Genomic DNA, 24,854 nt, shown 5'->3' on the forward strand with positions numbered 1-24,854 from the left:
AAGTGCAGATGACTAGTACAGAAGGAGGCGGATTGCTATACACCGAGGACCACATCATCATAGCTACATCCCCGGGGCATGACTACGGACGCTCCTCCCCATGACACCGCTACAATACCGCACCCTGGCTGCCCGGACGCCGGCACACGTTGCCGGCTCCCCCGCATGCCCGTGCTATTATGTTGCCATAGGTTACATCATGTATCTACCCCTACTATATATGAGAGGCCTAGGATACAAGTGTCCTACTTGGACACGACTCCATATACAACTGTAACCTAACTTGTACAGTAATATTCGACACAACTCTTACACTTATAGATACAGGGCATCATACATTGCCGTGGCTAGTCATTCTTCGGAAAATCAAAGATATATCCCGAGCGGATATTTAGGACGGAAGTAGTCCCAGGTTTCTGAGCTCATTCCATTTTCAAGACTGGCCGATTCTTATTCCCATCAAGCTGCAGCTGCAACTCCTTCCTGACTTGTTCTTGCACGAGTTTGTTATGTTGTTCTTGTCGTTTCCGCCATTCAGTCTCTCCTTCCCCCATTCTTTCCATTCCCCTATCTTTTGATGATTTGGGCGTATACCAGGGATGTCGAACACTAAGCCGTACTTCCTTGATACTTTCGAGAAGTTCTAGCCCAGAGAAGGCAATTTCAGTATCTCCAAGGCTAAGGGTCAGCAACTCAAAATTGGGCACTGGTTCTTCCTCAAACTTCACTAATTTAATTTCCATACTTGTGTAAAAAAGAGCAAGCACCGTGAGCCTTTTGAAAAGGCCAGCCTGGAACTGGAGTACATCGATCTCAAACCCACAATCCCACAAACCCATAATGTATAGGTTTGGTAGGTTCCCAAGGACTTGCATGGTTTCAAGGTTTCCTGATAGCTTGCTGAGTTCTAACTTGAGCTTCACGAGATTCTGGAGCCCCTTGATCCATTCCGGCAATTTTGCTAGGCTGCCGGATAGCTTGAGGCTCTGCAGGTTTTTCGGGACTGTGGACATGCCATCCAAACAGCCATTTAGGCTATCACCTGACCGCACTGACAATGATTCAAGATGGCTGAGACTGGAAATGGCCGCACAGAAACCCGAACCATTTTTCTTGTTGATACCGACCACTCCTAGCTTCTCCAGGCCGGTGAGACCTTTTATCTCTTTTATAATGGCATTTCCCCAAGCAAGGTGAACATACCGCAGGGTACGTAGGGCCTTCAGTTTCCTCGTCCCTCTTGGCACCTTAACACCAGAACCGTTTATGCCCCTAATGATATTAGGGTAGATTAAGCAACAAGCAAGATGGAAAGCGTCACACCTGCCATATCCCTCCATGTTTGAAAGATCCAGTGAGCAGCATGCTACACATAAACCAAGTTGCATTTCACAAATGCCTTTACACTTTGAGAAACAATTTCCTTCATTATCCCCTGAACCATTACCAGCATGGAGACAACATAGCTTACTAAGCTTGATGGTGGTTTTGGGCAACATAGCTATACCCGTCCCTTTGATGTCTAGTGTCTCAAGTTGTCTTAGATTACCCACCGAATCTGGGAGGGAAAAGATATCATAACACCCACATAGAGAGAGGTACCTCAGATGAAGAAGCTCCCCAATATGCTCAAGGTGATGATCTCTTAACCCTTCTGTTCCTTCCAGGTCCAGCACCAGAAGAAACCTCATCTTATCACAAATGTAAAATGGCTTCCACTTACCAAACGTTGTCAATGACCTTATACAGGACAGCTCTACGGTGCTCTCCAACCCACGCTCATCTCCCTCCAGTTGCTGCTTATGGCAAGGTGACGCACGCACCGTGCGTGTTTGAGCTGCGGCCTTCCTCCTGCCTGAAAACAAGATTTTCCTCCATTGACTTTGCAATGCTGATATCACGGATCAGATCATGTAGCTGGCAGGAGTCAAATCCTTGTATGCTGCAAACTGACTGCTGAGTTGGTAATAACATGCTTCTCTCTACGAGTTCCATGAAGTATCTATCTGCTGTGGCCTTGTCTCGAGCATAACCTTCAGCGATCCATCGGTAAGCCAAACGTCTCCGGCTAACATTGCGGTATTCAGGGAAGATGGACGTGTACAAGAAACAAGACTTGAGATAATAGGGTAGGCCATCATAACTTTTCACGAGGACTGTTTTTATGACCTCAAACTTCGGATTCATCACTAGCTCAACACTGATATGCTCGTTCAGTTTCCTCCACTCTGCAGCAGTTTTTGTTGGTTGATCAGCCAAGAAGCCACCTATGATGACTATTGCAAGGGGAAGTCCATTACACTTCATTAGGATTAGTTTTGCTGGTTCAACCAATGTAGGATATTGCTCAGCCAAATCAGTAGTCCTATTCTTAAATACCTGCAATTGTAGGAAATATAATTAGTCATTTAACTATAAATTAATTAGGTGCATGCAAACCACTGTTCGTAGATTACTTAATAGCTAGCTAGCCTTCCCCCAGTCTAGGTGGCAAGTACTCCCTCCATCCAGAAATACTTGTCATCAAGATGAATAAAAGGATGTATCTAGATGTATTTTAGTTCTATATACATCTCTTTTTATCCATTTTGACGACAAGTATTTTCGGACGGAGGGAGTACATGATAGGCTATGTAATGGTGAAAATGCTCTTTAAGGCCCGAGAGACAGGTTGCCCTGTTGTCGGAGCTGCTCAGACACATGGAGATCATATTCCCGTCAGTATAGTATAAACTTGACGGACATGCATTTTGTAATTCGTACAGTTCCAGGACCCACCATCCGCACAGCAGGGACCATAAACAAGCACTGTAGGCATCACATACAGGTCAGGGAAGGACAAATGGACATGGGCCGGTATAGTGCTGCTAATGATTATTACTCCCTTTGTCCCATAAGATAAGACCGTTTTTGACCCTAGTGTATTGTCAAAAATGTTCTTTTATTATGGTCTGGAGGGAGTAACATTTAAATACGACATTAAGTGTACAATTTATTATACCGAATGCATATCAGCAACAAAATGGCGGAATCAACATTGATATGTTCCTCAGAAACACAGACTATATATCTTATTTTGTTCATGATTAATTTTTGCTTGTAAATTTGTAGATCCATGAACATTTCCACAACATTACTGAACTCTAAAGACGAACTACATTTAGTAATGAGTAGCAAGATTAATCTCGAGCAAAACAAAAGTTCAGGATTAAATATTTGCTTCTAAAACTCTACATTCATCAACATTTCCAAAGTACTACTCAAGTCTCAAGATGAACCACATTAAGTAACTATTAGAAAGAGCAATCTGAACCAAAAAATCAGTGCAATCAGGCGGTACAATCTGCTAATCACAGTAATAAGTATTGATCTACCAAACTATGAATGAGATCATGAGGTTGTTAGACTTAAACACAAATTAGTACACGGCAGGTGTACGTGGTCTTGTAGGATTCCTAGTCCAACTAGGATTAGTTTTCCTGACCGACCTGGTCATGTAGCTAGCTAGTTTAGACTAGTATATATACATGTACCTGGCCCTGTAATCTAACACATCGTGAGTTGAAGCAATAAAGAAACGCACGATACATGCGTCTGGCCATCAGATCGATTCTTTGTATTGTGCTGGTTACGTGAGATAGCTAGATCGATTGGAACGCTTCCGGCTAGAAGTGCTCATACGTACTAGTACTAGTAGATCAGACAAAGGATTGATTACTAGCTGAAGGCTAGCTTTGCTACGGTGCGCCTCGGCGTAAAAGCAACTCGTCGAGCTCATCAGTGAGCTTCGTCTGTCGTCGTCGTTGCCTGTCGCTGGAAGTACTTGGCGTCGGGACTGGGCCAACAATTGGTACTCAACAAAATGAAATGAAGATTGAGAAAAACAAATTGGGATGCAGTTGTTTGTCACAGCCTCCATGCTAAAAAATGGTCAATACACCAACCAAACAATTTTAAATTAAAATTTTCTAAAAAAAAGTTGCTTGTGAATGCATGGGATTTATAAGTATCTTTATCTCGTGTAAAAGGAAATGACAAGGTGAGATGAAAAATCTTGACAAAACATGAATCGGAAAACAAGTGATTCCCCATGGTTTGACAAAAACAATGCACCGTCCAAGTCGACGGGTGGCAGCGGTACTGCTGCATCACGTGGCTCTATTATCGAGCAACGGTTCCACATCTGGCTGGGCCCCTCCCCCGGCTTGATTTTTTTTGAGCAGGGGTAGGGGCTCGAAGGCAGAAGCTGCCATTTCATATCAAATTAAATACAACACAGCATTGAGGACCTTGAAGGAAACAGAAAATTACAACATGATCCTCCCTTTTTGTAAATAGGACCCAATTGCGTCCTATCTCACACAGCAACCTCGCCAGAGACTCCATGGCCATTGTCTCTGACACAAACCTTTCCAACGATGGTGGATAACGGCCTCACTTGGAAGTTGAATATGGAACACCAGAAGCAATACATTTGTTGATATACAACTTGTGTGGCCGAGGTTGATGCAATGGGATGAAGGAAACGCTAGATCCACAAGGCAGCTCATAGTCCCGAAAGAAATCCAGCTCGACGAAGGAAGCAACCGGATCCGCCTCTTCCTATCCACGTGGCACCACGCTGGTGAAAAAGAACCGGTGGTTCCAAATGTGGACGACAAGGGGCTCTCCCGATCTTATCGCTGATGCTTTCGCCAAATCCACCGTTGCCGCCTCTATCCACCATGGAAGTCGGCCAGAGAAGGAGGAATGCAAGCTCCGTACAATGCTCGCTCGCAAAGCAAAGCATGTAGATGACATATCGCCAAACCATGACATAACACCAAGATTAACTAGGACTACTACGATTCTAATATACATAAGAAAGACCTGAGAATCTCTTCGCAGACACCGCCGACCGGCTTCAACATCAGATGATGTGTTAGATCCGGTTGGGCAGCCCTGGACAACTCTGAAGAAAGAGGGCGACGAAAGAGAATTGAAGGGGACGGGAACATGGAGCGTGTAGTGTCGGTCGCTAGTAGTGTGGGTGTGAGCGGCAGGGCATCAAATGGTGATGTGTGGGAATGATACGTCTCCAATGTATCTATAATTTTTTATTGTTCCATGCTATTATATTACCCTTTTTGGATGTTTATAAGCTTTACTTTACACATTTATATCATTTTTGGGACTAACCTACTAACCGGAGGCCCAGCCCGTATTGCTGTTTTTTGCCTATTTCAGTATTTCGAAGAAAAGGAATATCAAACGGAGTCCAAACGGAATGAAACCTTCGAGAGCGTGATTTTTGGAACGAACGCGATCCGGAGGACTTGGAGTGCAAGCCAAGAAGCAGCCGAGGCGGCCACGAGGGTGGAGGGCGCGCCCCTATCTCGTGGGCCCCTCGGGCGGCCACCGACCTACTTCTTCCTCCTATATATACCCACGTACCCCGGAAACATCCATGGAGCCAACGAAAAACAATTTCCACCGCCGTAACCTTCTGTATCCGCGAGATCCCATCTTGGAGCCTTCGCCGGTGCTCCGCTGGAGGGGGAATCGACCAGGGAGGGCTTCTACATCAACACTATAGCCCCTCCGATGAGTTGTGAGTAGTTTACCACAGACCTTCGGGTCCATATTATTAGCTAGATGGCTTCTTCTCTTTTTGGATCTCAATACCATGTTCTCCTCGATCTTCTTGGAGATCTATGCGATGTAACTCTTTTTACGGTGTGTTTGTCGAGATCCAATGAATTGTGGGTTTATGATCAAGTTTATCTATGAGAAATATTTGAATCTCCTCTGAATTCTTTTATGTATGATTGAGTTATCTTTGCAAGTCTCTTCGAATTATCAGTTTGGTTTGGCCTACTAGATTGATCTATATTGCAATGGAACAAGTGCTTAGCTTTGGGTTCAATCTTGCGGTGTCCTTACCGAGTGACAATAGGGGTTGCAAGGCACATATTGTATTGTTGCCATCGAGGATAAAAAGATGGGGTTTATATCATATTGCATGAGTTTATCCCTCTACATCATGTCATCTTTCTTAATGCGTTACTCTATTCTTATGAACTTAATACTCTAGATGCATGCTGGATAGCGGTTGATGTGTGGAGTAATAGTAGTAGGTGCAGGAAGGAGTCGGTTTACTTGTCACGGACGTGATGCCTATATACATGATCATGCCTAGATAATCTCATAATTATTCGCTTTTCTATCAATTGCTCGACAGTAATTTATTCACCCACCGTAATACTTATGCTATCTTGAGAGAAGCCACTAGTGAAACCTATGGCCCCCGGGTCTATCTTTTATCATATAAACTTTCAATCTACTTTTATTTGCATCTTTACTTTTCCTATCTATATTATAAAATACCAAAAATATATTTATCTTATCATACTATCTCTATCAAATCTCACTTCTGCAAGTGGCAGTGAAGGGATTGACAACCCCTTTATTGCGTTGGTTGTGAGTTCTTTGTTTGTTTGTGTAGGTGTGTGGGACTTTTGAGGAGCCTCCTACTGGATTGATACCTTGGTTCTCAAAGCCTGAGGGAAATACTTACGCTACTATTGCTGCATCACCCTTTCCTCTTCAAGGAAAACCAACGCAAGCTCAAGACGTAGCAAGAAGGCTTTCTGGTGCCGTTGCCGGGGAGGTCTTCGCTCAAGTCAAGACATACCAAGTACCCATCACAAACTCATCTCCCTCGCATTTACATTATTTGCCATTTGCCTCTCATTTTCCTCTCCCCCACTTCACCCTTGCCGTTTTATTCGCCCTCCTTTTCCCAATCTCCTCTCTCTCTCTTTCGCTTGCCTTTTTTCTGTTTGCTTGTGTGTTGGATTACTTGTTGCCATGGCACAAGATAATACCAAATTGCGTGATTTCTCCAATACCAATAATAATGATTTCCTTAGTACTCCGATTGCTCCTCTTAATGATGTTGAGTGTTGTGAAATCAATACTGCATTGCTGGATCTTGTTATGAAAGATCAATTCGCTGGCCTTCCTAGTGAAGATGCCGCTACCCATCTAAACAACTTTGTTGATTTGTGTGATATGCAAAAGAAGAAAGATACGGATAATGATATTGTTAAATTGAAGTTATTTCCGTTTTCACTTAGAGATCGTGCTAAAGTTTGGTTTTCATCTTTGCCTAAAAATAGTATTGATTCTTGGAATAAGTGCAAAGATGCATTTATCTATAAATATTTCCCTCCCGCTAAGATCATTACTCTTAGGAACGATATTATGAATTTTAAACAACTTGGTCATGAGCATGTTGCCCAATCTTGGGAAAGAATGAAATTGATGATTCGCAATTACCCTACTCATGGTTTGAATTTATGGATGATCATACAAAATTTTTATGCCGGTTTGAACTTTGCTTCTCGAAATATTTTAGATTCGGCCGCGGGAGGCACGTTTATGGAAATCACTTTAGGAGATGCTACAAAACTTCTTGATAATATTATGGCTAATTATTCTCAATGGCACACCGAAAGATTTTCTAGTAAAAAGGTGCATGCTATAGAAGAAATTAATGTTTTGAGTGGAAAGATGGATGAACTTATGAAATTGTTTGCTACTAAGAATGCTCCTCTTGATCCTAATGATATGCCTTTGCCTACTTTGATTGAGAATAATAATGAATCCATAGATGTGAATTTTGTTGGTAGGAATAGTTTCGGTAACAATGCTTATAGAGGAAATTTTAATTCTAGACCGTTCCCTAGTAATTCCTCTAATAATTATGGAAATTCCTATAATAATTCTTATGGTAATTTTAATAAGATGCCCTCTGATTTTGAGAATAGTGTTAAAGAATTTATGATCTCTCAAAAGAATTTTAATGCCTTGCTTGAAGAAAAAATGCTCAAACTTGATGATTTGGCTAGGAACATTGATAGACTTTCGCTTGATGTTGATTCTCTAAAACTTAGATCTACTCCTCCTAAGCATGATTTCAATGAGTCTCTCAAAGCAATGAGAATTTCCATTGATGAGTGCAAGGAAAGAACCGCTAGATTGCGTGCTAAGAAAGATTGCTTTGTAAAGGCGTGTTCTTCTAGTTTCCATGAAAATAATGATGAAGATCTTAAAGTTATTGATGTGTCCCCTATTAGATCTTTGTTTTGCAATATGAATCTTAATAATAATGGGACTAGAGATGAGTCAACTTTAGTTAGAAGGCATCCCAATAATTCGGAGTTTTTAGATCTTGATGCTAAATTTGGTAAAAGAGGGATTGGAGAGGTCATGACTTTAAATAGCATTGAACCCACTATCTCGGGTTTCAAGGAATTTGATTATGATAATTGTTCTTTAGAAGGTTGTATTTCCTTGTTGCAATCCATTGTTAATTCTCCTCATGCTTATAGTCAAAATAAAGCTTTTACCAAACATATCGTTGATGCCTTGATGCAATATTTTAGTGAAAAACTTAATTTGGAAGTTTCTATACCTAGAAAACTTAATGATGAGTGGGAACCTACTATAAAGATTAAAATTAAAGATCATGAGTGTTATGCTTTGTGTGATTTGGGTGCTAGTGTTTCCATGATTCCGAAAGCTTTATGTGATATTCTAGGTTTCCATGATCATGATGATTGCTCTTTAAATTTGCACCTGGCGGATTCCACCATTAAAAAGCCAATGGGAAGGATCAATGATGTTCTCATTGTTGCAAACAGAAATTTGGTGCCCGTAGATTTTATTGTTCTTGATATAGATTGCAATCTTTCTTGCCCTATTATTCTTGGTAGACCTTTCCTTAGAACGATTGGCGCGATTATTAATATGAAGGAAGGGAATATTAGATTCCAATTTCCATTAAAGAAAGGCATGGAGAACTTTCCAAGAAAGAAAATCAATTTACCTTATGAATCTATCATGCGAGCTACTTATGAATTGAGTGACAAAGATGGCACTACTTAGATCTATCTTCTCTTTTATGCCTAGCTAGGGGCATTAAACGATAGCGCTAGTTGGGAGGCAACCCAATTTTATTTGTGTTTTTTGTTTCGGTTCTGTTTAGTAATAAATTTTGCATCTACTTTCTGTTTAGATGTGTTTTTATGTTTTAATTAGTGTTTGTGCTAAGTAGAACCTATAGGATAACCTACAGTGATAATTAATTTGATTCTGCTAAAAAACAGAAACTTTGCACGCACGAAATTAGTTTTGTTAAATCAAAAAAACGTGCTTTTGCATTGATTCTTTTTGCTGTAGATCAATAGACAAAAATTCCAGGACTTCCTGTTTTGGTAGGATTTTTAGAGTTCCAGAAGTTTGCGTTAGTTACAGATTGCTACAGACTGTTCTATTTTTGACAGATTCTGTCTTTCGTGTGTTGTTTGCTTATTTTAATGCATCTATGGCTAGTATTAAGTGGTATAAACCATAGAGAACTTGAAATACAGTAGGTTTAACATCAATATAAAAAAAGAATGAGTTCATTACAGTACCTTATGTGGTGGTTTTGCTTTCTTTCACTAACAGAGCTTATGAGATTTTCTGTTGAGTTTTGTGTTGTGAACTTTTCAAGTTTTGGGTAAAGATTTGATGGACTATGGAATAAGGAGTGGCAAAAGCCTAAGCTTGGGGATGCCCATGGCACCCCAAGATATTCAATAGTAGCCAAAAGCCTAAGCTTGGGGATGCCACCGGAAGGCATCCCCTCTTTCGTCTTCGTTCATTGGTAACTTTACTTGGAGCTATATTTTTATTCGCCACATGATATGTGTTTTGCTTGGAGCGTATTGTATGGTATCTTTGTAGTTTACTACAATCATCCTTGCTGTACACACCTTTTGGGAGAAGCCTACTTGATTGAAATTTATTAGGATACTCTATGTGCTTCACTTATATCTTTTGAGCTAGATAGTTTTTGCTCTAGTGCTTCACTTATATCTTTTATAGCACGACGGTGGCTTAATTTTGTAGAAATTGCTAGTCTCTTATGCTTCACTCATTTTATTTTGAGAGTCTCTTAGAACAGCATGGTATTTTCTATGGTTATAAAATTGGTCCTAGAATGGTAGGCATCCAAGTTGGGTATAATAAAAACTATCATAGAAAGTGAATTGGATGCTATGATCAATTTGATACTTGATAATTGTTTTGAGATATGGAGGTAGTGATATTAAAGTCATGCTAGTTGGGTGATTATGAATTAAAGAATTCTTGTGTTGAAGTTACCAAGTCCCGTAGCATGCACGTATGGTAAAGTTGTGTAACAAATTTGAAACATGAAGTGTCCTTGGATTGTGCATCCTTATGAGTGGCGGTCGAGGATGAGCGATGGTCTTTTCCTACCAATCTATCCCTCTAGGAGCATGCGCGTAGTGCTTGGTTTTTGATGACTTCTAAATTTTTGCAATAAGTATATGAGTTCTTTTGACTAATGTTGAGTCCATGGATTATACGCACTTTTACCTTTCCATCATTGCTAGCCTCTTCGGTACCGTGCATTGCCCTTTCTCACCTTGAGAGTTGGTGCAAACTTCGCCGGTGCATCCAAACCCCGTGATATGATACACTCTATCACACATAAACCTCCTTATATCTTCCTCAAAACAGCCACCATACCAACCTATGATGGCATTTCCATAGCCATTCCGAGATATATTGCCATGCAACTTTCCACCGTTCCGGTTTATCATCATGACACGCATTACTTTTGTCATATTGCCATTGCATGATCATGTAGTTGACATCGTATTTGTGGCAAGGCCATTTTGCATAATTTTTCATACATGTCACTTTTGATTCATTGCACCATCCCTGTACACCGCCGGATGCATTCATATAGAGTCATATCTTGTTCTAGTTTCGAGATGTAATTCATGTGTTGTAAATCAATAAAAGTGTGATGATCATTGTCGGTGTCAAAACCGGTGGATCTCGGGTAGGAGGTCCCGAACTGTGCATCTAGGCGGATGGTAACAGGAGACAAGGGACATGATGTTTTTACCCATGTTCGGGCCCTCTCATTGGAGGTAAAACCCTACTCCTGCTTGATTGATATTGATGATATGGGTAGTACAAGAGTAGATCTCCCACGAGATCAGAAAGGCTAAACCCTAGAAGCTAGCCTATGGTATGATTGTTGTTCGTCCTATGGACTAAAACCATCCGGTTTATATAGGCACCGAAGAGGGTTAGGGTTACACAAAGTCGGTTACAATGGTAGGAGATCTATATATCCGTATCGCCAAGCTTGCCTTCCACGCCAAGGAAAGTCCTATCCGGACACGGGACGAAGACTTCAATCTTGTATCTTCATAGTCCAGGAGTCCGGCCAAAGGCTATAGTCCGGCCATCCGGACACCCCCTAATCCAGGACTCCCTCAGTAGCCCTTGAACCAGGCTTCAATGACGACGAGTTCGGCGCGCATATTGTCTTCGGCATTGCAAGGCGGGTTCCTCCTCCGAATACTTCATAGAAGATTTTGAACACAAGGATAGTGTCCGGCTCTGCAAAATAAGTTCCACATACCACCGTAGAGAGAATAATATTTACACAAGTTCAATCTGCTGACGTATACCGTGGCGTGACATCACACCACGGCCAAGCCTTTATTCGAATCGTTTTTACTGTCCCACCTCAACGCGTTTAGCAAGGCGGTTTCCTTGGCACGTCTTGTCAAAGCAGAGATCGTGTCCCCTTATTCCGGGATTCTCATCAATACGGGTGTGGGTAACCCAACCGCGCCATTGATTACGGCGCTTTGGAGATAAGCGAGTTTTACCAGGCTGGTGGGGACGCATAGTTTCGTCCGTCCATATAAGGGGATAAGGATCCACCTTTTTACCTACGCCTTCTTCCTCCTTTGCTTTATCCATTTCCGCGCACTCAAGCTCCAGCGCCCAAGTCCGCACATCTCGCCTCAACCTTCCCCAGCCATGTCTGGAGCGGGAGGCAAGTGGATGGCCTCCTCCGTCACGGAGGGGCGCATCAAGAGGCTGCGGAAGGCCGGATACTTGTCCGGCGACATCGCGCATCGGCTCCCCGACAAGGGGCAGCTCATCCCCACCCCCGGGCCCCATGAGAGGGTGGTGTTCCTCACCCACTTCCTCCGCGGACTAGGTTTTCCACTTCACCCGTTTTTCTGGGGGCTCATGTTCTACTACGGCCTAGATTTCCATGATCTGGCTCCGAATTTCATCCTCAACATCTCGGCGTTCATCGTCATGTGCGAGGCCTTCCTCTGCATCCATCCTCACTTCGGCTTATGGCTGAAGACCTTCAATGTCAAGCCGAAGGTTGTGGGCAGCCGCCAAGTGGAGTGCGGAGGTGCCATGGTGGGCAAGATGCCCAACATCTTATGGCTCGAGGGCTCCTTCGTGGAGACCATAAAGGGGTGGCAATCGGGGTGGTTCTACATCACCGAGCCGCGTGACCCTAAATGGGTGGCGGCCCTCGAATTCCGATCTGGCTTCCCTACACGGCTCACCTCTTGGAAAGAGACGGGCCTGACATGGGGTAATTCGGAAGAGCTGACCGGACTCCAATCCTGCATCAAAACCTTGGTGAACAAGAAGCTCAAGCTTGTCAATGTAGTCCAGGTCATGCTCATCTGCCGGATCCTCCCGTGCCAACAACGGGCCTTCAGCTTGTGGGAGTTTGATCCGGCACAGCACCAAACCTTGAGCAGGCTCCTCGACACTACGTACGAAGATGCCTGGAAGGTGCTGTTCAAGGGCGCCGAGGCTCCCGCATCTGCTACCGAAGATCGCGGATATAGCTCGCGGCGTCAAGCCAGTGAGGTAAGCTACTGTTACCCTTTACGGGATTCTTGTTTTCCATAGTTTGACTCTATGCGGGATCTAAATTCCCTTACCTTTGACAGGCCTGGCAAAAGACGTCCAGGCAGGTTAACTGTCCGGCTCCCTTGCTAGAAGACCCAGCGGACGCCCAATTGATGGGCCTGCTGGTTCCGGCACCTCACGTGGTGCCGGGGAAGAAGGCCAAGAAGAAGGCCACGGGAACTCGGAGGAGTTCCCGGCGCCAGGTGTTGTCGGACTCATCGTCCGATGACTCCGAGGCGGACTCCTCCCGCGAAGACGAGGAGGAGGAAAAAGAGGCCTCTCCCCCAGCGAGGGGAGAGAAGAAAAGGAAGGCCGCCCCAACGGGGGAGGCCGAAGGGTCCAAGAAGGGAAGGAACCTCCCTCCGGACTACTCCCCCAACGCCGATGACGATGAAGAGGAGTGGCCATCAAGGACTAAGCCCCTGGCGACTTCGTAAGTGTCCGGATACCAGAATAACTCATGGCGTTTTGTTTGTCGCATAGAATTTCCTAACGCCGAATATAACCCTGAAGCCCGCCCAAGGACGGGCTCGACACTTCAACGAGCGGCTCCCTGGCTTCGTCGGATGTGAATAGCACTTCACTTCTGGCCGTCTCCTCTCCTCGCGCTGCGGATGACACCAAGGTGGGGTCCCAAAGGGGGCCCAGCTAGGAGGAAGGGGTCCCGGAGGCGCTGCAAGGCAACCTCCCGAACTATGGGCACAAGGGGGATCAAACCCCAAAGGGGTTCTAAGTCCGGCCCTGGGCCGGACTCCGCACCGGAACCTTCAGTGGTTCCGGAGCCTAGCAGGCGGCCCCTTCATAAGAAGGGTGAGACTGGCACACCGGTGACCTCCGTCCAACAGGAGGCACCAGATAATTTGCTGGAGGCGCTTAACGGCTCCTCCATCGACGAGGAGCACCGCGCTATTATGAGTGTGGTGATCCAGAAAGTTCATTCCGCCAAGAGCGGGCTGACTGAAGCCTGTGCCAGCCTTCTAACAGGTTTTGAGGTATGTATTAAGATATGTAAAAATATTACCGCATAGACAGTAGCCCCTGATGCTCAGTTTGGCGTTCGGGAAGAAAAGCCGAATTGAGGATCTAAAAAGATGTACGCAGGAGTCTAACATAAGTATGTCAATATGGGAATGCAGGCTGCGCTGTTGACCTCTGCCGCACTGACTGCAGAGGTCAATGCATTGAAGCAGAGCCTCGAGCGGTCCGAGAATGAGCTCGGCCTTGCCAAGAAGCACCTCGAGGACAAGGAAGGTAAGTAATACCTTATATATGGAAGTATATAAAAGATGTGGTTGCAAAAAATAACAGGAATAATGTGAGAATTGCAGGGGCCACGAACGAGGTGGCGACCCTGAAGGAAGCGGTGTCCAGGGCCGAAAGCAATGCGGCCGCGGAACGCACCGAGCGAGAGAAGCAGGAGGCGCGGGTGGTGGAGGTGCGGCAAGAGCTCCAGGCTCTCGTGGAAAAACACGAGAGTTTGGAGCGTGAGTCAAAGACTCGAGAGTCCGAGCTCGCCTCGGCTCTTGAAAGTGCCAAAGCCGCTAAGGCCGAAGCCCAAAAAGCCCTCCAGGAGATTGAGGCAATAAAGAAGATAGTGGCGGGTAAGGCATTCTTCGTGCAAAGCAAGCACGTGAAAGTGAATTACTTGTTACTTACCCGAATCCGGAGCTCTCCAGGAGCATTCGCAGATCTGCCCCGTAGTGTGTCCGACGCTGCCGCATTCTACCGGGCCGAGGAAGGGAGCTCGACAGAGAAGGTGTTCTGGTCTCAGTATGCTGAGGCCGGACACCCGGTGCCCTTGAGCGACCATCTGAAGCAGCTGGTCGAGCTCCATAAGGTGGCCGAACAGGCCATGAAGGGCCTCATAGTTCGGCTGTGGCTGAAGGAGGCCATGCCTGGGAGCTACTTCGGGCTGGTGAGGCGGCTGGTGGACGCCTATCCGTTGATTGAAGTCGTCAAGCACTCCGTCTGTATCGAAGGTGCCCGTAGGGCCCTTGCCCGTGCTAAAGTGCACTAGGGCAAGATGGATGCTGAGAAGCTTGTGACGGACGTTCCACCGCCGGGCAGGGAGTATCGCAAGCCCGAGATGTATTATCAGGGCGTCCTGAAGGGTGCCCGCCTTATAGCGGGTGAATGCTCCAAAGATGTAATTTTTGAGTAAACTCGCATTTGTTATTCTGTATGCTTGAAAACTTGTTCATATGCGCTAAGCAACTCTTGTGAATTTAAAATATTACCTTCTGTGCGGCCGTTTATTAAATTTGAGAGATGGCGAGTCGTCGGCTTCTGCCCCCATGCCACGAGTGTTGGAGTGTTCGGGATAAACTTGAGCGCTCTTTTACCCATTCTTGGGTCCTTCGAGGGAGGCGCTCAACGCAACGAACAAGGCAACCGGACTATAATGCTTGAACACTCTCACTTAGCCATAGAATTCTATAATTTTAAATTTCGGCGGAGCCCCTAGTATTCGGAAGACCGAGTTCGGGGCGCTATCCACGCTTGGGCCGGACAAAGCCGACTCCTCGCTCTAAGCGGCATAAGTCTTTAGGGACTCGAAGAAACCTCTCGAACAGCGACCGGCTCTCGCCCTATCATGACGGTCAGTTTTAGCTTTCTCCACTGAGGTGCTTAACCCAGCTCAATCGGGGCACAATCGAGTGGTTCTCCCAGCGCTACCTTAGCCGATATAACAGAACGTAAGGTACCAAAACATGGGAGCCGGGCAAACCCAACTATTGACCCAAGACATGATTCAGAGCCGATGCATATAATGCTATAAGTTCGGGGTGCCGCACTTGTGAAAGTGTTCGGACTTATCACACCATATTTTGGGGTACTTAAGCCCCTGGTGTATTTGGCCATACCAAAGCGTACGGATGCAACATGTCATAAGTGAACATATATAGATAAGAAAAAAGGAATGCAATAGTAGGCAAAAGTTGTGCATTGTTTATTAAGAAAGCTGCGGTGAAAGCAGAACGATACAAATAGTGCGATAAGCAAGGGACGGGACTATTTGACATGTCCCCCTCCAGGAGCGGGCTGCGAGATGATATGTAAAACAAGTATACTGCTCGTTATAGAGACCACCTGTACACTCGTTGTAGCTTTCTGCTTCCCTGGCTATTGCATCGTGTGTTCGGCAATTCTACTGCCGGACAGGGCTTCTTGAGAAAGGAGTCCTGAAAGTAAGAGAAAATAGAAGAATGACACAATTGGGAGCCCCTGGTGCGGTTGAGCCGCATTCTGGGCTTGCCGTGGTCATGCCCCTCCCCCTATGCCCATGGTATTTCCAGAGCGTAATTATGTACGCGTAGTACTGGTTTCGCAATTTCGCGAGGGCTGGGGTTGGGGCCGCATTGCTTCGCGTGCTCGGAACGTGCCAGGCAGTCTTGTTGTTGGTTACTCCGGGTGCGCTTGACGGTGTTCGGCCGTTTAATAGCCGGACTCGAGAATTGCCTTAAGAGGCTGCTTTGCACTTCTGCCGCGAGGGCCGCTGTATGCTCCTCCGTTCGGAGAGAGCGTTTGGTGTTTCCGTTGACCGTAATGACTCCTCGAGGGCCTGGGATCTTGAGCTTGAGGTATGCTAGTGCGGCACCGCATTGAACTTTGCAAATGCGGTTCGTCCAAGTAGTGCGTGATAGCCGCTGCGGAACGGGACTATATCGAAGATTAATTCCTCACTTCGAAAGTTATCCGGTGATCCGAAGACCACTTCAAGTGTAACTGAGCCTGTACAGTTGGCCTCTACACCTGGTATGACGCCTTTGAAGGTCGTCTTTGTGGGTTTAATCCTTGATGGGTCTATGCCCATCTTGCGCACTGTATCCTGATAAAGCAGGTTCAGGCTGCTGCCGCCGTCCATCAGGACTCTAGGGAGGTGAAATCCGTCAACGAATGGGTCTAGAACCAATGCGGCGAATCCTCCATGGCGGATGCTAGTGGGGTGGTCCTTTCGATCAAAAGTGATCGGGCAGGAGGACCACAGATTGAACTTTGGGGCGACTGGCTCCATCGCATATACGTCCCTTAGTGCACGCTTTCGTTCCCTTTTGGGTATGTGTGTTGCATATATCATGTTCACCGTCCGCACTTGTGGGGGAAAGCCCTTCTGTCCTCTATTGTTCGGCGGCCGGGGCTCCTCCTCGTCATCGCTATGCAGCCCCTTGTCATTGTTTTCGGCAGTCAGCTTGGCAGCCTGCTTGAACACCCAACAACCCCTGTTGGTGTGGTTGGCTGGTTTTTCGGAGGTGCCGTGTATCTGGCACGAGCGATCAAGTATTCGGTCCAAATTGGACGGGCCCGGAGTATTTCTTTTGAATGGATTTTTCCGCTGACCGGGTTTGGAGCCTCTGAATCCGGCATTGACTGCCGTATCCTCAACATTATCGCCGTTAACGCAGCGCTTGTGCTTGTTGCGACACGACCTGACGTTGCTGTCCTTGGTGTCCGAATTACCAGGGCTCTTGGTCATGTTGTTACTACGAGATAGCCAGCTATCCTCTCCCACGCAGAAGTGGGTCATGAGTGTTGTGAGGGCTGCCATGGATTTCGGCTTTTCCTGTCCTAGGTGCCGGGCAAGCCACTAGTCGCGGATGTTATGTTTGAAGGCTGCAAGGGCCTCTGCATCCAGACAGTCGACGATTTGATTTTTCTTTGTTAGGAACCGTGTTCAGAATTGTCTGGCTGATTCCTCTGGCTGCTGAATTATGTGGCTTAGGTCATCGGCGTCTGGTGGTCGCACATAGGTGCCCTGGAAGTTGTCGAGGAATGCGGCTTCCAAGTCTTCCAACAACCGATTGACTCCGCTGGCAAGCTATTAAGCCAATGCCGAGATGGTCCTTTAAGCTTGAGTGGGAGGTATTTGATGGCGTGTAGATCATCACCGCGGGCCATGTGGATATGAAGGAGATAGTCCTCGATCCAGACCGCAGGATCTGTTGTGCCATCATATGATTCAATGTTTACGGGTTTGAAACCCTCAGGGATTTGATGATCCATCACTTTGTCTGTGAAGCATAGTGGGTGTGCGGCGCCTCTGTATTGGACTATATCACGACGCAGCTCAAATGAGCTTTGTCTACTGTGTTCGGCCCGGCTGAAATTGTCATATCCGGCGTGATGGTTATCATCACGTATCGTGGGGCGCCCACGCGATCTATAGATCGATCTTGTTTGCCTTGCCTTGTCCTCCAATATATCCCGCACGTCTGGCGCATTTTCCCGCGCCTTGGTATTTTTTGAGCGGCACCGGGGTGCAGCTTGAGTGGAGGGCCGAGAGGCCTCTCTGTCACGGCCACGAGGTGGCCGGTCGGCCATATTATGCGCTGGTGATGTAGGTTTAGGTGCTTCCTCCTTTCATCGGGGTAGCAGCCTGCGTTTTGGGTAGCTCTTGGAGGGGCGTTCGAGTCCATACTCTTCGGCCGCGAGGACTTCAGTCCATCTGTCGGCTAGCAAGTCTTGGTCAGCTCTATGTTGTTGCTGCTTTTTCTTGAGGCTGCTTGCCGTGGCCATAAGCCTACGTTTGAAACGCTCTTGTTCGACGGGATCCTCAGGCACGACAAATTTGTCGTCGTCGAAGATTGCCTCGTCTTCGGAGGGAGGCATGTAATTATCGTCCTCTACCTCTCTGCCTGCCGCTCTCTCATGAGGGTTGGCTTCTCCATTCTCCTGCACTGAATCTTGCTGGAGGGGATTGTCTTCGGCACTGTCCGGGGTGTTATTGTCTCCCGTGCCGGATTCACCGTTTTTGCTGTGGCGGGATTTAGAGCGGCACCGCTGACACCGGCGCTTAGGCTGTTTCTTGGAGGGATCATCCTTCGTTGTTCCATCGCCATTCCCATATTTTGGGATGTCCACCATGTAAATGTCGTATGATGAGGTGGCCTTCCAGTGCCCTGTAGGCGCTGGTTCTTCGTCGTGTCCTGCATCGTCGTCCATACCGTCGATGTCTTCAGAGTCGAAGTCGAGCATGTCGGTTAAATCATCGACAGTGGATACTAAGTGGGTGGTGGGTGGGCTTTGAATTTCTTCGTTGTCCGCATCCCAACCTTCCTGACCATAATCCGGCCAGGGCTCTCCTGATAAAGAGAGAGACCTTAGTGAATTCAGGATGTTGCTAAAGGGTGAGTGCTAAAAGATGTCCGCGGCAGTGAACTCCATGATCGGCGCCCAATCGGATTCAAATGGCAGGGGCGCGGAAGGTTCGGAGTCCGGAGAGGAGTCCGACACCTTGGAGTCACGAGCTTCGCAAAGGACAGGGTTGGTGTTCGGCTCAATCGCCGTAGAGATAGCAGCCCCCGAGGCGGTGTCCAGCCACCCGTCCTCAATCGGCGCAGTCGGCTCCGAGCTAAGGGTCGGAGCGGACACTGGTTTGGCCTCCAGGGCCCTATCCGGCGGCAGAGCTTGATCATGCCCTTCGTGATAGTGTGGCGTGCTTGGCTGTGGCTCGAACCCATCGAAGATCAAGTCTCCGCGGACGTCAGCCGTGTAGTTCAAACTTCCCAATCTGGCCTGATGGCCAGGGGCGTAGCTTTCAATCTGCTCCAGATGGCCAAGCGAATTGGCCCGCAGTGCAAAGCCGCCGAATACGAAGATCTGTCCGGGGAAAAAAGTCTCACCCTGGACCGCATCGTTGTTGATGATCGGAGGAGCCATCAGGCCTAAAGATGACGACACAGAGGAACTCTCAATGAAAGCACCAATGTCGGTGTCAAAACCGGCGGAGCTCGGGTAGGGGGCCCCGAACTGTGCGTCTAGGCGGATGGTAACAGGAGACAAGGGACACGATGTTTTTACCCAGGTTCGGGCCCTCTCGATGGAGGTAAAACCCTACTCCTGCTTGATTGATATTGATGATATGGGTAGTACAAGAGTAGATCTACCACGAGATCAGAAAGGCTAAACCCTAGAAGCTAGCCTATGGTATGATTGTTGTTCGTCCTATGGACTAAAACCCTCCGGTTTATATAGGCACCGAAGAGGGTTAGGGTTACACAGAGTCGGTTACAATGGTAGGAGATCTATATATCCGTGTCGCCAAGCTTGCCTTCCATGAAAAGGAAAGTCCCATCCGGACACGGGACGAAGTCTTCAATCTTGTATCTTCATAGTCCAGGAGTCCGGCCATCCGGACACCCCCTAATCGACGACTCCCTCAATCATCATTATTAGAGCATTGTCCCCAAAAAGAAAAAAAGAAAGGCCAAAAAAAGCCAAAAGAAAAAAAAGGAAAAAAAAGAAAGGCCAAATTAAAAAAGAAAGGCCCAAAAAAAAGAAAAAAAGCGAATAAATAAAAAGGGGGCAATGTTACTATCTCTTTTCCACACTTGTGCTTCAAAGTAGCACCATGTTCTTCATATAGAGAGTCTCATATGTTGTCACTTTCATATACTAGTGGGAATTTTTCATTATAGAACTTGGCTTGTATATTCCTACGATGGGCTTCACTACATGAATCAGGTGATTTGCCGTCTGTGTCATACAGACGGCAAAGACTGAAATCATGACGGCAAAGATTTTGCCGTCAATTTGCAGACGGCAAAGTCTGTCGGCAAAGAGTAAGTCGGCAAAAACTGCTTTGCCGTCAGCTTTTTGTCGGGCAGACGGCAAAGATTTTGCCGTCAGCCAAACTGTCTTTGCCGCCAGCCGAACAAATAACAGACAACAAAGAAATTCGTCTTCGCCGTCAGCCAAAAATGCATCTTTGCCATCAACCGGAAACATCACAAACGGCAATGAATCCTTTTTTATTTATAAAAAAACCTAAACCATCTGTATACATAAAAGTCTCGTTACAGACGCCAGCTGGTCAAAGGCGTAGACGCAATAATCACTTGCGTTTTTTTTATATTCGTTCGTTTATGCCACGTTTTAGTAGTCTGACAATCATCTGTATACATAAAAGTCTCATTATAGAGTCATTACAAAAGGTGTCAAACGAAATATCAGATTACAGAGGGTGGCCCGCGTGGCACGGCGGTGGCCGGTGCGGCCAGCACAGCACGGAGCACGGAAGTCGTTGAGGCACGACGCGCCGCGTGCGGGGCTGACGGGGAACAAGGCCGGGGCCGGCGAGGGCGAAGGGCCCGGGCCGGGGCCGACGGGGGACGGAGCAGGGGCAGCGGAGGCCTGCGGGAGCGAACAGGACGGGGCCGGGGACGGCGGAGGCCTGCGGGGGCGACGGAGCAGGGCCCGGCGACGCCGTTCGCGAAGGGGTGACGGGCGCAGAGGCTAGTAGCACCGGGATGAAGGGAACGAAGCAGAGGCCAGCGGGGGGCGACGGGGCCAGCGGCGCCATGGGCGAAGCAGAGGTGGGCGAAGGGAGACGGGGCGGGCGACGCCATGGGCGAAGTAGAGGCCGGCGTGGGCGAGAGGCGATGGGGCCGGCGGCGCCCGGGGCAAAGGGCGAAGGTGACGAGGTGGCGTGCGCCGGTGGGCCTGTGGGGGCGACGGTGCCGGGTCTGGTAGCGGCGGGGCCGAAGGGGAAAGTGGATGGGGCCGGCGGCGAGGTGGTGGCCGGCGAGGCCAAGCAAGGTGGTTGCGGGCGCCGGCTTCTCGATCTGGATCGAACAGAGAGAGAAACGAGAGAGAGAGAGAGATATCGTGGAGGGGGTGGGCCGCTCGGGTGGATAAGGATAGAGCAGTGGGGCGCGGGGGGCGCGGGGGTGCGTGGGGCGAGGGGGGCACGTGGGGATGTGTGGCTCAGATCCTGCCATGTCATCGATCCATGTGATCGATCCGTGTATTGTGTTTCTTCTTTGCCGTCTGCGGTTTTTATACAAACGGCAAAGAGCATACTTTGCCGTCTGTATTAAAAAGGCTGACGGCAAAGAAAGTTTGCCGTCTGCTTTTCCAATACAGACGGCAAAGTATGTGTTTGCCGTCTACTTTTTTAATACAGACGGCAAAGTATGCTCTTTGGCGTCTGTATTTTTTTTGCAGACGGCAAAGTCTTTTTTGCCGTTAGATTTTCTTTGCCGTATTCTGATGACGGAAAATCCACTCTTTGCCGTCTGCACGACAAAAGGCTGACGGCAAAGACGCCTCCTGACGGCAAATTAGCAGTTTCATGTAGTGCTTCCTCAAAATGCCCTAGGTCTTCGTGAGCAAGCAAGTTGGATGCACACCCACTTAGTTTTCTTTTGTTGAGCTTTCATACATTTATAGCTCTAGTGCATCTATTGCATGGCAATCCCTACTCCTCATGTTAACATCAATTGATGGGCATCTCCATAGCCCGTTGATTATCCTCGTCAATGTGAGACTTTCTCCTTTTTGTCTTCTCCACACAATCCCTATCATCATAGTCTATTCCACACATAGTGCTATATCCATGGCTCACGCTCATGTATTGCGTGAAAGTTGAAAAAGTTTGAGATTATTTAAGTATGAAACAATTGCTTGGCTTGTCACCGGGGGTGTAGAATTTGGGGGCATTTTTCTGTGATGAAAATGAAGCATAGCCTAACTATATGATTTTCTAGGGATGAACTTCCTTCAGCCATGTTATTTTGAGAAAAAATTATTGCTTTGATTAGTATGCTTGAAGTATTACTATTTCTTATGTCAATATGAACTTTTATTTTGAATCATTTGGATCTGAACATTCATGGCACAATAAAGAGAAATATTCTAGGTAGCATTCAACATCAAAAATTATGCTTTTATCATTTACCTACTCGAGGACGAGTAGGAACTAAGCTTGGGGATGCTTGATACGTCTCCAACGTATCTATAATTTTTGATTGTTCCATGCTATTATATTACCCTTTTTGGATGTTTATGGGCTTTACTTTACACATATATATCATTTTTGGGACTAACCTACTAACCGGAGGCCCAGCCCGTATTGCTGTTTTTTACCTATTTCAGTATTTCGAAGAAAAGGAATCTCAAACGGAGTCCAAACGGAATGAAACCTTCGGGGCGTGATTTTTGGAACGAATGTGATCCAGAGGACTTGGAGTGCAAGCCAAGAAGCAGCCAAGGCGGCCACGAGGGTGGAGGGCGCGCCCACCACTGTAGGGCGCGCCCCCTATCTTGTGGGCCCCTCGGGCGGCCACCGACCTACTTCTTCCTCCTATATATACCCACGTACCCCGAAAACATCCAGGGAGCCAACGAAAAACAATTTCCACCGCCGTAACCTTCTGTATCCGCGATGTCCCATCTTGGAGCCTTCGTCGGCGCTCCGCCGGAGGGGGAATCGACCATGAAGGGCTTCTACATCAACACCATAGCCCCTCCGATGAGTTGTGAGTAGTTTACCACAGACCTTCGGGTCCATAGTTATTAGCTAGATGGCTTCTTCTCTCTTTTTTGATCTCAATACCATGTTCTCCTCGATCTTCTTGGAGATCTATTCGATGTAACTCTTTTTGCGGTGTGTTTGTCGAGATCCGATGAATTGTGGGTTTATGATCAAGTTTATCTATGAGAAATATTTGAATCTCCTCTGAATTCTTTTATGTATGATTGAGTTATCTTTGCAAGTCTCTTCGAATTATCAGTTTGGTTTGGCCTACTAGATTGATCTTTCTTGCAATGGGAGAAGTGCTTAGCTTTGGGTTCAATCTTGCGGTGTCCTTACCCAGTGACAATAGGGGTTGCAAGGCACGTATTGTATTTTTGCCATCGAGGATAAAAAGATGGGGTTTATATCATATTGCATGAGTTTATCCTTCTACATCATGTCATCTTTCTTAATGCGTTACTCTGTTCTTATGAACTTAATACTCTAGATGCATGCTAGATAGTGGTCGATGTGTGGAGAAATAGTAGTAGATGCAGGCAGGAGTCGGTCTACTTGTTACGGACGTGATGCCTATATACATGATCTGAAGGAAATATGCCCTAGAGGCAATAATAAAGTTATTATTTATTTCCTAATATCATGATAAATGTTTATTATTCATGCTAGAATTGTATTACCCGGAAACATAATACATGTGTGAATACATAGACAAACATAGTGTCACTAGTATGCCTCTACTTGACTAGCTCATGAATCAAAGATGGTTAAGTTTCCTAACCATAGACATGAGTTTTCATTTGATTAACGGGATCACATCATTAGGAGAATGATGTGATTAACTTGACCCATTCCGTTAGCTTAGCACTTGATCGTTTAGTATGTTGCTGTTGCTTTCTTCATGACTTAGAGATGTTCCTATGACTATGAGATTATGTAACTCCCGCTTACCGGAGGAACACTTTGTGTGCTACCAAACGTCACAACGTAACTGGGTGATTATAAAGGTGCTCTACTGGTGTCTCCCAAGGTACTTGTTGAGTTGACATATTTCGAGATTAGGATTTGTCACTCCGGGCCCTCTTGGTAATGCACATCACTATAAGACTTGCAAGCAATGTAGCTAACGAGTTAGTTACGGGATGATGCATTATCACTACGGGAAACAGGAGATTTGCCGTCAGTATTATCTTTGCCGTCAGCATTTCGTCGGGGCAGACGGCAAATAAAGGGTTTGCCGTCACCAACAGACGGCAAAGAAAAACTATCGGCAAAATATACTTTGCCGTCTACTTAAAAAAAATTAGACGGCAAAGAGCTCACTTTGTCATCTACAAAACGAATTACAGACGGCAAAGATCTTTGCCGTGTGCGTTTTTTTATTACAGACGGCAAAATATGCCTTTGCCGTCTGTACTAGTAAACACAGACGGCAAAGATCAAATTTTACCGTCTGTAATAAAAAAGACAGACGGCAAAGATTTTTGCCGTATGTACTTTATTTTGCAGACAGCAAAGCAAAGAAGCACACCTCGCGGATCCATCCCATGGATCGATGACATGGCACGATCCGCTGTGCCTCTTTCCGTCCACCACACCCGACCCCACCCACCCATCCCACCACAGCACCTTATCCCCACGTCCCTACCCATGTGCTTGTGGCGAACCCACCTCTCTCCCACTCCGACACCATCTCTCCCCCTCGATCTCGTCTTCCATCGGAAGTGCATCGCCACCGGTCGCCGCCCAGTCGACCCCGCCTCCCCATACGCGACCCCGCGCCACCAGGCCCTGC

The 24,854-nt window shown here is 46.7% G+C and overlaps 1 pseudogene; it reads right to left on the reverse strand.

Annotated features, from left to right (window-relative positions):
* Window positions 1–422: 422 nt before the first annotated feature.
* Window positions 423–24,854, reverse strand: part of LOC119321622 — a 46,105-nt pseudogene continuing 21,673 nt past the window's right edge.

Source organism: Triticum dicoccoides, chromosome 6B (assembly GCF_002162155.2).
Source record: "Triticum dicoccoides isolate Atlit2015 ecotype Zavitan chromosome 6B, WEW_v2.0, whole genome shotgun sequence".
NCBI classification, from domain to species: Eukaryota; Viridiplantae; Streptophyta; class Magnoliopsida; order Poales; family Poaceae; genus Triticum; species Triticum dicoccoides.